The 15,535-nt window shown below is 41.4% G+C and overlaps 1 pseudogene; it reads right to left on the reverse strand.

Moving 5' to 3' along the window:
- Nucleotides 1-15,535, reverse strand: part of LOC117316378 — a 28,398-nt pseudogene that overhangs the window by 1,261 nt on the left and 11,602 nt on the right.

A 15,535-nucleotide genomic window follows, 5' to 3' on the forward strand; every position in this document is an offset into this window, starting at 1 on the left:
AGTATAATTATACGACTGCCATCAGTATGATTATACGACCGCCATCAGTATAATTATACGACCGCCATCAGAATAATTATGACCGCCATCAGTATGATTATACGACCGCCATCAGAATAATTATACGACCGCCATCAGTATGATTATATAACCGCCATCAGTATGATTATACGACCGCCATCAGTATAATTATACGACCACCATCAGTATGATTATACGACCGCCATTAGTATGATTATATGACCACCATCAGTATGATTATACGACCGCCATCAGTATGATTATATGACCACCATCAGTATAATTATATGACCGCCATCAGTATAATTATACGACCGCCATCAGTATGATTATATGACCACCATCAGTATGATTATATGACCGCCATCAGTATAATTATATGACCGCCATCAGTATAATTATATGACCGCCATCAGTATAATTATACGACCGCCATCAGTATGATTATACGACCACCATCAGTATGATAATATGACCGCCATCAGTATGATTATATGACCGCCATCAGTATGATTATATGACCGCCATCAGTATGATTATACGACCCAGTATGATTATACGACTGCCATCAGTATGATTATACGACCGCCATTAGTATGATTATATGACCGCCATCAGTATAATTATATGACCGCCATCAGTATAATTATACGACCGCCATCAGTATGATTATATGACCACCATCAGTATGATTATATGACCGCCATCAGTATAATTATATGACCGCCATCAGTATAATTATATGACCGCCATCAGTATAATTATACGACTGCCATCAGAATAATTATATGACCGCCATCAGTATGATTATACGACCCAGTATGATTATACGACCGCCATCAGTATGATTATATGACCGCCATTAGTATGATTATACGACCGCCATTAGTATGATTATACGACCGCCATTAGTATGATTATACGACCGCCATCAGTATGATTATACGACCGCCATTAGTATAATGTAAATTGATTTAGTTACGGCCCGTAAAATCAACCTACAGCCTACTGGAGTTATTTACCACCACACTACCACAGAGAGCGCCTGGAAACTGAGTGAGCGTACGAATGTGCAGTCAGCTGTCCTATATTCAAGACAAGTTTTAAAATATTTCATCCCAATAACATGAATACCTAGCTTGACAAAAACACATTTTGAAACATTAAAAGCAAACTAATGCATCTTTCCCCGAATATGAGAAACATCTAATTACTTTCACATACTTCAGTGTCTGAAACAGATCAAATTTTATTCATGGAACATTATTTGATCAATCCTCATCTCTAATGAGTAGCTCCCTGGTTACCAGGGACATTTACTGCAGACAAATGGCGTGGATGTTAAACTCTGAACTGCTATTCTGTAATTTACTGATATGAAGCCCTCCACAGTGAGGGGGTATGAAGCCCTCCACAGTGAGGGGGTATGAAGCCCTCCACAGTGAGGGGGTATGAAGTCCTCCACAGTGAGGGGGTATCAAGTCCTCCACAGTGAGAGGGTATGAAGCCCTCCACAGTGAGGGGGTATGAAGCCCTCTACAGTGAGGGGGTATGAAGCCCTCCACAGTGAGGGGGTATGAAGCCCTCCACAGTGAGGGGGTATGAAGCCCTCCAAAGAGAGGGGGTATGCAGCCCTCCACAGTCAGGGGTATATAGCCCTCCACAGTAAGGTGGTATAAAGCCCTCCACAGTCAGGGGGGTATGAAGCCCTCCACCATGAGGGGGTATGAAGCCCTCCAAAGAGAGGGGGTATGAAGCCCTCCACAGAGAGGGGGTATGAAGCCCTCCACAGAGAGGGGATATGAAGCCCTCCACAGTGAGGGGGTATGCAGCCCTCCACAGTAAGGTGGTATGAAGCCCTCCACAGTGAGGGGGTATGAAACCCTCCACCATGAGGGGGTATGAAGGCCTCCACAGTGAGGGGGTATGAAGCCCTCCACAGTGAGGGGGTTTGAAGCCCTCCACCATGAGGGGGTATGAAGGCCTCCACAGTGAGGGGGTATGAAGCCCTCCACCATGAGGGGATATGAAGCCCTCAACAGTGAGGGGGTATGAAGCCCTCCACAGTGAGGGGTATGCAGCCCTCCACAGTGAGGGGATATGAAGCCCTCAACAGTGAGGGGATATGAAGCCCTCAACAGTGAGGGGGTATGAAGCCCTCAACAGTGAGGGGTATGAAGCCCTCCGCAGTGGGGGGTATGAAGGCCTCCACAGTGAGGGGATATGAAGCCCTCCACAGTGAGGGTATGACGCCCTCCCCAGTGAGGGGGTATGAAGCCCTCCACAGTGAGGGGGTATGAAGCCCTCCACAGTGAGGGGATAAGAAGCCCTCCACAGTGAGGGGGTATGAAGCCCTCCACAGTCAGGGGATATGAAGCTCTCCACAGTGAGGGGGTATGAAGCCCTCCACAGTGAGGGGGTATGAAGCCCTCCACAGTGAGGGGGTATGGAGCCCTACACAGTGAGGTGGTTTGAAGCCCTCCACAGTGAGGGGGTATGAAACCCTCCACAGTCAGGGGATATGAGTCACACAACAGGAGACAATCACACAACAGGAGACAATCACACAACAGTGTCAACAGGAGACAATCACACAACAGTGTCAACAGGAGACAATCACACAACAGTGTCAACAGGAGACAATCACACAACAGTGTCAACAGGAGACAATCACACAACAGTGTCAACAGGAGACAATCACACAACAGTGTCAACAGGAGACAATCACACTACAGTGTCAACAGGAGACAGTCACACTACAGTGTCAACAGGAGACAATCACACAACAGTGTCAACAGAAGACAATCACACAACAGTGTCAACAGGAGACAATCACACTACAGTGTCAACAGGAGACAGTCACACTACAGTGTCAACAGGAGACAATTACACAACAGGAGACAATCACACAACAGTGTCAACAGGGGACAATCAAACAACAGTGTCAACAGGAGGACAATCACACAACAGTGTCAACAGGAGACAATCACACAACAGTGTCAACAGGAGACAATCACACAACAGTGTCAACAGGGGACAATCACACAACAGTGTCAACAGGAGACAATCACACTACAGTGTCAACAGGAGACAATCACACAACAGTGTCAACAGGAGACAATCACACAACAGGAGACAATCACACAACAGTGTCAACAGGAGACAATCACACAACAGTGTCAACAGGAGATAATCACACAACAGGAGACAATCACACAACAGTGTCAACAGGAGACAATCACACAACAGTGTCAACAGGAGACAATCACACACAGGTCAACAGGGAGACAATCACAACAGTTCAACAGGAGACAATCACAAACAGTGTCAACAGGAGACAATCACACAACAGTGTCAACAGGAGACAATCAACACTACGAGTGTCAACAGGAGGACAATCACACAACAGTGTCAACAGGAGACATCCAATCACACAACAGTGTCAACAGGAGACAATCACACAACAGTGTCAACAGGAGACAATCACACAACAGTGTCAACAGGAGACAATCACACAACAGGAGACAATCACACAACAGAGGACAATCACACAACAGGTGTCAACAGGAGACAATCACACAACAGTGTCAACAGAAGACAATCACACAACAGTGTCAACAGGAGACAAGCACACAACAGTGTCAACAGGAGACAATCACACTACAGTGTCAACAGGAGACAATATAACAATAGTGTCAACAGGAGAGACAATCACACTACAGTGTCAACAGGAGAGACAATCACACAACAGTGTCAACAGGAGACAATCACACAACAGTGTCAACAGGAGACAATCACACAACAGTGTCAACAGGAGACAATCACACAACAATGTCAACAGGAGACAATCACACAACAGTGTCAACAGGAGACAATCACACAACAGTGTCAACAGGAGACAATCACACAACAGTGTCAACAGGAGACAATCACACAACAGTGTCAACAGGAGACAATCACACAACAGTGTCAACAGGGGGCAATCACACTACAGTGTCAACAGGAGACGATCACACAACAGTGTCAACAGGAGACAATCACACAACAGTGTCAACAGGAGACAATCACACAACAGTGTAAACAGGGGGCAATCACACTACAGTGTCAACAGGAGACGATCACACAACAGTGTCAACAGGAGACAATCACACAACAGTGTCAACAGGAGACAATCACACAATAGTGTCAACAGGAGACAATCACACTACAGTGTCAACAGGAGACAATCACACAACAGTGTCAACAGGAGACAATCACACAACAGTGTCAACAGGAGACAATCACACAACAGTGTCAACAGGAGACAATAAAACAACAGTGTCAACAGGAGACAGTCACACAACAGTGTCAACAGGAGACCATCAAACAACAGTGTCAACAGGAGACAATCACACAACAGTGTCAACAGGAGACAACCACACAACAGGAGACAGTCACACAACAGTGTCAACAGGAGAGGATCACACAACAGTGTCAACAGGAGACAATCACACAACAGTGTCAACAGGAGAGAAAGGAGAAAATCAAAGCAGATTTAGAGGAAATATAATCGCGTAATATCATCAGTAAAACCATCCGTTATTGGGAAGCAGAAAAGTTAGACAGAACTCTTCTTGTTACAGTGTATTGTTCAGGTAAAAAAGCCGAAATATTCAGATGTTTTCGAAATCTTTACGACAGAAAGCACTCATAAATGAATATACACAAACGACTTAACAAAATGTAAAACGGAGAGAAAAAAAAACAGGAAGATGAAGAGGAAAATTTATCTACAGTCAGGCTATTCGTATGGAGAAGAGTTAAGTAAAGCCTACATGTACACTTATATAATGTATTGATAAACAAAACCTGAGTCATAATAATTTTGAGTAATTGTTTAAGGAAAGAAGTGATTAATTATGATCAACCACGATATTTCATATCTGGATTAAGTGGCCAACTAAATCGTACATGTATAATATTATACTATTTGAGATCCACAGCTTAATGTGGTATGGCAGTATCAACTTGGAGATGTTTTCCATTTGATCTATGAAGACGACATGGTATTTAATGTACTATGTATGTGCTTAACAAAAAATACACAAAAAAGGAGTGATGCAATGAATATTTATTAATGTAAAAATATCAACAAATACGAAATGCAGTTTTATTTACAATGACCTTCCGACATCTATCAAAACTTATCTCTATCTTCTCCATCCAAATATGCCTCTCCGCCTGTAACTATGTCTGTGTCTTCTGTACGACCTTGACCTTCGACGTCGCCGTGGGTAACTACGAGTGTAGGTCATTGTCCTGTAGTAGTTCATCCCAAAGTCTAACAACCTTGACCTTGAAAGGAAACAATAGAGTCTGTCCAGCCAGGGCCACTCGTAAACTTCGTCATAGGAGGCTGATGGATAGTTGTCAATGAGACGGAACATGGTATAGCAATCTGGGCGTGGCCTGGGTGTGGTGGGCGGAGTAGTGGTGGTAGTTGTTGGTGTGGTGGTTGTCGTGCTGAAATATAGACAAACAATAAGTCTGAGATTCCTCACTAATTCAGTTAAACCTGTAGCCTATATAAACTACGGTATGAGTTAAACCTGTAGCCTACATCAACTACGGTATGAGTTAAACCTGTAGCCTACATCAACTACGGTATGAGTTAAACCTGTAGCCTACATCAACTACGGTATGCAAGACAATTCTAGCTGGGTTATTACATACATAGTCCGCTACTTTAATCCCAATAACAGCCAATGAATCATCTTTTTTCTTTTCTTTTTTTTTAGTTAAAAATCTTCTACAAAAATATGAATTTGAACATTATTACACTCAAGCTCTCTTGATGCTACAGTTCCTGGTCATGATACTACACATGGTTTTGGTGATAGCCGGAATGTGCATTTAATTGATAATCGATACACAGATATATCATGTACATATGACATACACATACCTTGGTTTCCGAGTGGTTGTGGTTGTAGCTTCTGAAAATTCAAAATAGCCGTGTCATCTCAGTATACATCAAATATATATTAAATATAACTGTCCGAAAACAAAATAGCCGTGTCATCTTAGTATACAAAAATATATTGAATATCACTGTCCGAAAATAAGATAGCCGTGTCATCTCAGTATACAAAAATATATTAAATATAACTGTCCGAAAACAAAATAGCCGTGTCATCTCAGTATACAAAAATATATTAAATATAACTGTCCGAAAACAAAATAGCCGTGTCATCTCAGTATACAAAAATATATTAAATATAACTGTCCGAAAAAAAGATAGCCGTGTCATCTTAGTATACAAAAATATATTAAATATCACTGTCCGAAAACAAAATAGCCGTGTCATCTCAGTATACAAAAATATATTAAATATAACTGTCCGAAAAAAAGATAGCCGTGTCATCTTAGTATACAAAAATATATTAAATATCACTGTCCGAAAACAAAATAGCCGTGTCATCTTAGTATACAAAAATATATTAAATATAACTGTCCGAAAACAAAATAGCCGTGTCATCTTAGTATACAAAAATATATTAAATATCACTGTCCGAAAACAAAATAGCCGTGTCATCTCAGTATACAAAAATATATTAAATATAACTGTCCGAAAAAAAGATAGCCGTGTCATCTTAGTATACAAAAATATATTAAATATCACTGTCCGAAAACAAAATAGCCGTGTCATCTCAGTATACAAAAATATATAAAATATCACTGTCCGAAAACAAAATAGCCGTGTCATCTTAGTATACAAAAATATATTAAATATCACTGTCCGAAAACAAAATAGCCGTGTCATCTTAGTATACAAAAAATACATTAAATATCACTGTCCGAAAACAAAATAGCCGTGTCATCTTAGTATACAAAAATATATTAAATATAACTGTCCGAAAACAAAAAAGCCGTGTCATCTTAGTATACAAAAAATATATTAAATATCACTGTCCGAAAACAAAATAGCCGTGTCATCTCAGTATACAAAAATATATTAAATATCACTGTCCGAAAACAAAATAGCCGTGTCATCTCAGTATACAAAAAATATATTAAATATCACTGTCCGAAAACAAAATAGCCGTGACATCTTAGTATACAAAAATATATTAAATATCACTGTCCGAAAACAAAATAGCCGTGTCATCTTAGTATACAAAAATATATTAAATATCACTGTCCGAAAACAAAATAGCCGTGTCATCTTAGTATACAAAAATATATTAAATATCACTGTCCGAAAACAAAATAGCCGTGTCATCTCAGTATACAAAAATATATTAAATATCACTGTCCGAAAACAAAATAGCCGTGTCATCTTAGTATACAAAAATATATTAAATATCACTGTCCGAAAACAAAATAGCCGTGTCATCTCAGTATACAAAAATATATTAAATATCACTGTCCGAAAACAAAATAGCCGTGTCATCTTAGTATACAAAAATATATTAAATATCACTGTCCGAAAACAAAATAGCCGTGTCATCTTAGTATACAAAAATATATTAAATATCACTGTCCGAAAACAAAATAGCCGTGTCTTAGTATACAAAAAATATATCAAATATCACAGTCCGAAAACGAAATAGCCGTGTCATCTTAGTATACAAAACTATATTAAATATCACTGTCCGAAAACAAAATAGCCGTGTCATCTTAGTATACAAAAATATATTAAATATCACTGTCCGAAAACAAAATAGCCGTGTCATATTAGTATACAAAAATATATTAAATATCACTGTCCGAAAACAAAATAGCCGTGTCATCTTAGTATACAAAAATATATTAAATATCACTGTCCGAAAACAAAATAGCCGTGTCATATTAGTATACAAAAATATATTAAATATCACTGTCCGAAAACAAAAAAGCCGTGTCATCTTAGTATACAAAAAATATATTAAATATCACTGTCCGAAAACAAAATAGCCGTGTCATCTTAGTATACAAAAAATACATTAAATATCACTGTCCGAAAACGAAATAGCCGTGTCATCTTAGTATACAAAAAATACATTAAATATCACTGTCCGAAAACAAAATAGCCGTGTCATCTTAGTATACAAAAAATACATTAAATATCAAAAATTATTCATTCTATAAAAGTGATATTTTTCAGAAAAATACACTAGTGAAAAATATCACTTTTGCTGATTTGACCAATCAAATTAATGATTAGAAAATACAAAAATAATTGACCAATCAGAAAGCCCGACATATATGTCAGCACCTGGACAGGGGGAACTACTTTTTTTGTTTACAAATTATCGCTGTAGGCCTAGTTAGCATACGGGGTAGGTTTTTCGTTAATAAAAAATGTGATATCCTCTATATACTTGCTGCTGGTGTCGTAGTCTCGTTATAACATGGCTGTGGATGACATGATCAAAATATAATCATGGCGTAGGAACGCATTATTTTTTTTGTGCACGATGTGTTATTGCGTATGGACGCAATTTTTGTTGTTTTTGAACGATATGTTATTGCGTATGGACGCAATATTTTTGCTTTTGAATGATATATTATTGCGTAATATTTTTGCTTTTGAATGATATATTATTGCGTAGGAATGCTGTTTGGTAGTAGATGTATTTACCGGTGGTTGTAGTTGTTGGAGTGGTAGTGGTAGTGGTGGGTTTGGTAGTAGAAGTATTTACTGGTGGTTGTAGTTGTTGGAGTGGTAGTGGTGGGTTTGGTAGTAGAAGTATTTACCGGTGGTTGTAGTTGTTGGAGTTATAGTTGTCGTGGTAACGGTTGGTTTGGTAATATATTATTTATCGGTGATTGTGGTTGTTGGTGTGATAGTGATGGTTTCGATAGTATTTACCAGTGGTTGTAGTCGTTGGAGTGGCAGTGGTGGTTTTGGTAGTATTTACCGGTGGTTGTAGTTGTTGGAGTGGTAGTGGTGGGTTGGTAGTAGATGTATTTACCGGTGGTTGTAGTTGTTGGAGTGGTAGTGGTAGTGGTGGGTTTGGTAGTAGATGTATTTACCTGGGGTTGTAGTTGTTTGAGTGGTAGTGGTGGGTTTGGTAGTAGATGTATTTACCGGTGGTTGTAGTTGTTGGAGTGGTAGTGGTAGTGGTGGGTTTGGTAGTATTTACCGGTGGTTGTAGTTGTTGGAGTGGTAGTGGTAGTGGTGGGTTTGGTAGTAGATGTATTTACCTGGGGTTGTAGTTGTTTGAATGGTAGTGGTGGGTTTGGTAGTAGATGTATTTACCGGTGGTTGTAGTTGTTGGAGTGGTAGTGGTAGTGGTGGGTTTGGTAGTATTTACCGGTGGTTGTAGTTGTTGGAGTGGTAGTGGTAGTGGTGGGTTTGGTAGTATTTACCGGTGGTTGTAGTTGTTGAAGTGGTAGTGGTAGTGGTGGGTTTGATAGTAGATGTATTTACCGGTGGTTGAAGTTGTTTGAGTGGTAGTGGTGGGTTTGGTAGTAGATGTATTGACCGGTGGTTGTAGTTGTTGAGGTGGTAGTGGTAGTGGTGGGTTGGTAGTAGATGTATTTACCGGTGGTTGTAGTTGTTGGAGTGGTAGTGGTAGTGGTGGGTTGGTAGCAGATGTATTTACCGGTGGTTGTAGTTGTTGGAGTTATAGTTGTCGTGGTAACGGTTGGTTTGGTAATATATTATTTATCGGTGATTGTGGTTGTTGGTGTGAAAGTGATGGTTTCAATAGTATTTACCGGTGGTTGTAGTTGTAGTTGTGGGAGTGGTAGTGGTGGGTTTGGTAGTATTTACCGGTGGTTGTAGTTGTTTGAGTGGTAGTGGTAGTGGTGGGTTTGGTAGTATTTACCGGTGGTTGTAGTTGTTGGAGTGGTAGTGGTAGTGGTGGGTTTGGTAGTTTTTTTCGGAAGTTGAAGTTGTTGTAGTGGTAGTGGTAGTGATTGGTTTAGTAGTAATTACCGGTGGTTGTAGTTGTTGGAGTGGTAGTGGTAGTGGTGGGTTTGGTAGTAGATGTATTTACCGGTGGTTGTAGTTGTTGGAGTGGTAGTGGTAGGTTGGTAGTAGATGTATTTACCGGTGGTTGTAGTTGTTGGAGTGGTAGTGGTAGTGGTGGGTTTGGTAGTATTTACCGGTGGTTGTAGTTGTTGGAGTGGTAGTGGTAGTGGTGGGTTTGGTAGTATTTACCGGTGGTTGTAGTTGTTGAAGTGGTAGTGGTAGTGGTGGGTTTGATAGTAGATGTATTTACCGGTGGTTGAAGTTGTTTGAGTGGTAGTGGTGGGTTTGGTAGTAGATGTATTGACCGGTGGTTGTAGTTGTTGAGGTGGTAGTGGTGGGTTGGTAGTAGATGTATTTACCGGTGGTTGTAGTTGTTGGAGTTATAGTTGTCGTGGTAACGGTTGGTTTGGTAATATATTATTTATCGGTGATTGTGGTTGTTGGTGTGAAAGTGATGGTTTCAATAGTATTTACCGGTGGTTGTAGTTGTAGTTGTGGGAGTGGTAGTGGTGGGTTTGGTAGTATTTACCGGTGGTTGTAGTTGTTTGAGTGGTAGTGGTAGTGGTGGGTTTGGTAGTATTTACCGGTGGTTGTAGTTGTTGGAGTGGTAGTGGTAGTGGTGGGTTTGGTAGTTTTTTTCGGTAGTTGAAGTTGTTGTAGTGGTAGTGGTAGTGATTGGTTTAGTAGTAATTACCGGTGGTTGTAGTTGTTGGAGTGGTAGTGGTAGTGGTGGGTTTGGTAGTAGATGTATTTACCGGTGGTTGTAGTTGTTGGAGTGGTAGTGGTGGGTTTGGTAGTAGATGTATTTACCTGTGGTTGTAGTTGTTGGAGTGGTAGTGGTAGTGGTGGGTTTGATAGTAGATGTATTTACCGGTGGTTGTAGTTGTTGGAGTTATAGTTGTCGTGGTAACGGTTGGTTTGGTAATATATTATTTATCGGTGATTGTGGTTGTTGGTGTGAAAGTGATGGTTTCAATAGTATTTACCGGTGGTTGTAGTTGTAGTTGTGGGAGTGGTAGTGGTGGGTTTGGTAGTATTTACCGGTGGTTGTAGTTGTTTGAGTGGTAGTGGTAGTGGTGGGTTTGGTAGTATTTACCGGTGGTTGTAGTTGTTGGAGTGGTAGTGGTAGTGGTGGGTTTGGTAGTTTTTTTCGGTAGTTGAAGTTGTTGTAGTGGTAGTGGTAGTGATTGGTTTAGTAGTAATTACCGGTGGTTGTAGTTGTTGGAGTGGTAGTGGTAGTGGTGGGTTTGGTAGTAGATGTATTTACCGGTGGTTGTAGTTGTTGGAGTGGTAGTGGTGGGTTTGGTAGTAGATGTATTTACCTGTGGTTGTAGTTGTTGGAGTGGTAGTGGTAGTGGTGGGTTTGATAGTAGATGTATTTACCGGTGGTTGTAGTTGTTGGAGAAGTAGTGTTAGTGGTGGGTTTTGTAGTTTTTACCGGTGGTTGTAGTTGTTGGAGTGGTAGTGGTGGGTTGGTAGTAGATGTATTTACCGGTGGTTGTAGTTGTTGGAGTGGTAGTGGTAGTGGTGGGTTTGGTAGTAGATGTATTTACCGGTGGTTGTAGTTGTTGGATTGGTAGTGGTAGTGGTGGGTTTGATAGTAGATGTATTTACCGGTGGTTGTAGTTGTTGGAGAAGTAGTGGTAGTGGTGGGTTTTGTAGTTTTTACCGGTGGTTGTAGTTGCTGGAGTGGTAGTGGTGGGTTGGTAGTAGATGTATTTACCGGTGGTTGTAGTTGTTGGAGTGGTAGTGGTAGTGGTGGGTTTGGTAGTAGATGTATTTACCGGTGGTTGTAGTTGTTTGAGTGGTAGTGGTAGTGGTGGGTTTGGTAATAGATGTACTTACCGGTGGTTGTAGTTGTTGGAGTGGTAGTGATGGGTTGGTAGTAGATGTATTTACCGCTGGTTGTAGTTGTTGGATTGGTAGTGGTAGTGGTGGGTTTGGTAGTAGATGTACTTACCGGTGGTTGTAGTTGTTGGAGTGGTAGTGGTAGGTTTGTAGTAGATGTATTTACCAGTGGTTGTAGTTGTTGGAGAAGTAGTGGTAGTGGTGGGTTTTGTAGTTTTTACCGGTGGTTGTAGTTGTTGGAGTGGTAGTGGTAGTGGTGGGTTGGTAGTAGATGTATTTAACAGTGTTTGTAGTTGTTTGAGTGGTAGTGGTAGTGGTGGGTTTGGTAGTAGATGTATTTACCGGTGGTTGTAGTTGTTGGAGTGGTAGTGGTAGTGGTGGGTTGGTAGTAGATGTATTTACCTGTGGTTGTAAATGTTGGAGTGGTGGTAGTGGTTGTGGTGGGTTTGGTAGTAGAAGTATTTACCGGTGGTTGTAGTTGTTGGGAGTGGTAGTGGTAGTGGTGGGTTGGTAGTAGATGTATTTACCTGTGGTTGTAAATGTTGGAGTGGTGGTAGTGGTTGTGGTGGGTTTGGTAGTAGATGTATTTACCGGCGGTTGTAGTTGGTGGAGTGGTAGTGGTAGTGGTGGGTTTGGTAGTAGAAGTATTTACCGGTGGTTGTAAATGTTGGAGTGGTGGTAGTGGTTGTGGTGGGTTTGGTAGTAGAAGTATTTACCGGTGGTTGTAGTTGTTGGAGTTATAGTTGTCGTGGTAACGGTTGGTTTGGTAATATATTATTTATCGGTGATTGTGGTTGTTGGTGTGAAAGTGATGGTTTCAATAGTATTTACCGGTGGTTGTAGTTGATGGAGTGGGTGTGGTAGTGGTGGGTTTGGTAGTATTTACCGGTGGTTGTAGTTGTTGGAGTGGTAGTGGTAGTGATGGGTTTGGTAGTAGATGTATTTACCGGTGGTTGTAGTTGTTGGAGTGGTAGTGGTAGTGGTGGGTTTGGTAGTAGAAGTATTTACCGGTGGTTGTAGTTGTTGGAGTGGTAGTGGTGGGTTTGGTAGTATTTACCAGTGGTTGTAGTTGTTTGAGTGGTAGTGGTAGTGATGGTTTTGGTTGTATTTACCGGTAGTTGTAGTTGTTGGAGTGGTAGTGGTAGTGATGGTTTTGGTAGTATTTACCTGTGGTGGTAGTTGTTGGAGTGGTAGTGGTGGGTTTGGTAGTATTTACCAGTGGTTGTAGTTGTTTGAGTGGTAGTGATAGTGATGGTTTTGGTTGTATTTACCGGTAGTTGTAGTTGTTGGAGTGGTAGTGGTAGTGATGGTTTTGGTAGTATTTACCTGTGGTGATAGTTGTTGGAGTGGTAGTGGTTGTGGTGGGTTTGGTAGTAGATGTATTTACCGCTGGTTGTAGTTGTTGAAGTTATAGTTGTCGTAGTAACGGTTGGTTTGGTAATATATTATTTATCGGTGATTGTGGTTGTTGGTGTGATAGTGATGGTTTCGATAGTATTTACCGGTGGTTGTAGTTGTAGTTGTGGGAGTGGTAGTGGTGGGTTTGGTAGTATTTACCGGTGGGAGTGGTAGTGGTGGGTTTGGTAGTAGATGTACTTACCGGTGGTTGTAGTTGTTGGAGTGGTAGTGGTAGTGGTAGGTTGGTAGTAGATGTATTTACCAGTGGTTGTAGTTGTTGGAGAAGTAGTGGTAGTGGTGGGTTTTGTAGTATTTACTGGTGGTTGTAGTTGTTGGAGTGGTAGTGGTGGGTTGGTAGTAGATGTATTTACCGGTGGTTGAAGTTGTTTGAGTGGTAACGGTAGTGGTGGGTTTGGTAGTAGATGTATTTACCGGTGGTTGTAGTTGTTGGAGTGGTGGTGGTGGGTTGGTAGTATTTACCGGTGGTTGTAGCTGTTGGAGTGGTAGTGGTAGTGGTAGATTTGGTAGTAGATGTACTGACCAGTGGTTGTAGTTGTTGGAGTGGTTGTGGTGGGTTTGGTAGTAGATGTATTTACCGGCGGTTGTAATTGTTGGAGTGGTAGTGGTGGGTTTGGTAGTAGATGCATTTACCGGTGGTTGTAGTTGTTGGAATGGTAGTGGTTGTGGTGGGTTTGGTAGTAGATGTACTTACCGGCAGTTGTAGTTGTTGGAGTGGTAGTGGTGGGTTTGGTAGTAGATGTATTTACCGGTGGTTGTAGTTGTTGGAGTGGTAGTGGTGGGTTTGGTAGTAGAAGTATTTACTGGTGGTTGTAGTTGTTGGAGTGGTAGTGGTGGTTTTGGTAGTAGATGTATTTACCGGTGGTTGTAGTTGTTGGAGTGGTAGTGGTAACTGTAGGTTTGGTAGTAGATGTATTTACCAGTGGTTGTAGTTGTTGGAGTGGTAGTGGTGGGTTTGGTAGTATTTACCGGTGGTTGTAGTTGTTGGAGTGGTAGTGGTAGTGGTGGGTTTGGTAGTATTTACCGGTGGTTGTAGTTGTTGGAGTGGTAGTGGTAGTGGTTGGTTTGGTAGTAGATGTATTTACCGGTGGTTGTAGTTGTTGGAGTGGTAGTGGTAGTGGTAGGTTGGTAGTATATGTATTTACCAGTGGTTGTAGTTGTTGGAGTGGTAGTGATTGGTTTGGTAGTATTTACCGGTGGTTGTAGTTGTTGGAGTGGTAGTGGTAGTGGTGGGTTTGGTAGTATTTACCGGTGGTTGTAGTTGTTGGAGTGGTAGTGGTAGTGGTTGGTTTGGTAGTAGATGTATTTACCGGTGGTTGTAGTTGTTGGAGTGGTAGTGGTAACTGTAGGTTTGGTAGTAGATGTATTTACCAGTGGTTGTAGTTGTTGGAGTGGTAGTGGTGGGTTTGGTAGTATTTACCGGTGGTTGTAGTTGTTGGAGTGGTAGTGGTAGTGATTGGTTTGGTAGTATTTACCGGTGGTTGTAGTTGTTTGAGTGGTAGTGGTAGTGGTGGGTTTGGTAGTATTTACCGGTGGTTGTAGTTGTTGGAGTGGTAGTGGTAGTGGTTGGTTTGGTAGTAGATGTATTTACCGGTGGTTGTAGTTGTTGGAGTGGTAGTGGTAACTGTAGGTTTGGTAGTAGATGTATTTACCAGTGGTTGTAGTTGTTGGAGTGGTAGTGGTGGGTTTGGTAGTATTTACCGGTGGTTGTATTTGTTGGAGTGGTAGTGGTAGTGGTGGGTTGGTAGTAGATGTATTTACCGGTGGTGGTAGTTGTTGGAGTGGTAGTGATTGGTTTGGTAGTATTTACCCGTGGTTGTAGTTGTTGGAGTGGTAGTGGTAGTGATTGGTTTGGTAGTATTTACCGGTGGTGGTAGTTGTTGGAGTGGTAGTGGTGGGTTTGGTAGTATTTACCAGTGGTTGTAGTTGTTGGAGTGGTAGTGGTAGTGGTAGTCTCCTCCTCTGTCGTAGTAGTTGTGTATATCTCCGTGGTGGTCTCCTCTACCGGGGTCTGGCACAGAGCACAACACGTCTCCCGCTCGGTATCACAGTTCTCCTCCCTACACGTGCCGATCTTATCACCAAACTCGCAGTCTAAAGCAACAAACTATCGGTTATCTCGAAAAATCAGTCTAAAACAGCAAACTCATCGTTTTGAACGCCACACTCGCAGTCTAAAACAAACCCACACTCTAAGACAAAAACTATCGGTTATCACATTCTAAAACAGCAAACTGCTGTCTAAAACGCCAAACTCTCAGTCTAAAGCAACAATCTCGCAGCACAAAACAAAGTAGCAGTCTGAAATAA

The sequence above is a fragment of the Pecten maximus genome, chromosome 18 (assembly GCF_902652985.1).
Source record: "Pecten maximus chromosome 18, xPecMax1.1, whole genome shotgun sequence".
Classification (NCBI taxonomy): domain Eukaryota; kingdom Metazoa; phylum Mollusca; class Bivalvia; order Pectinida; family Pectinidae; genus Pecten; species Pecten maximus.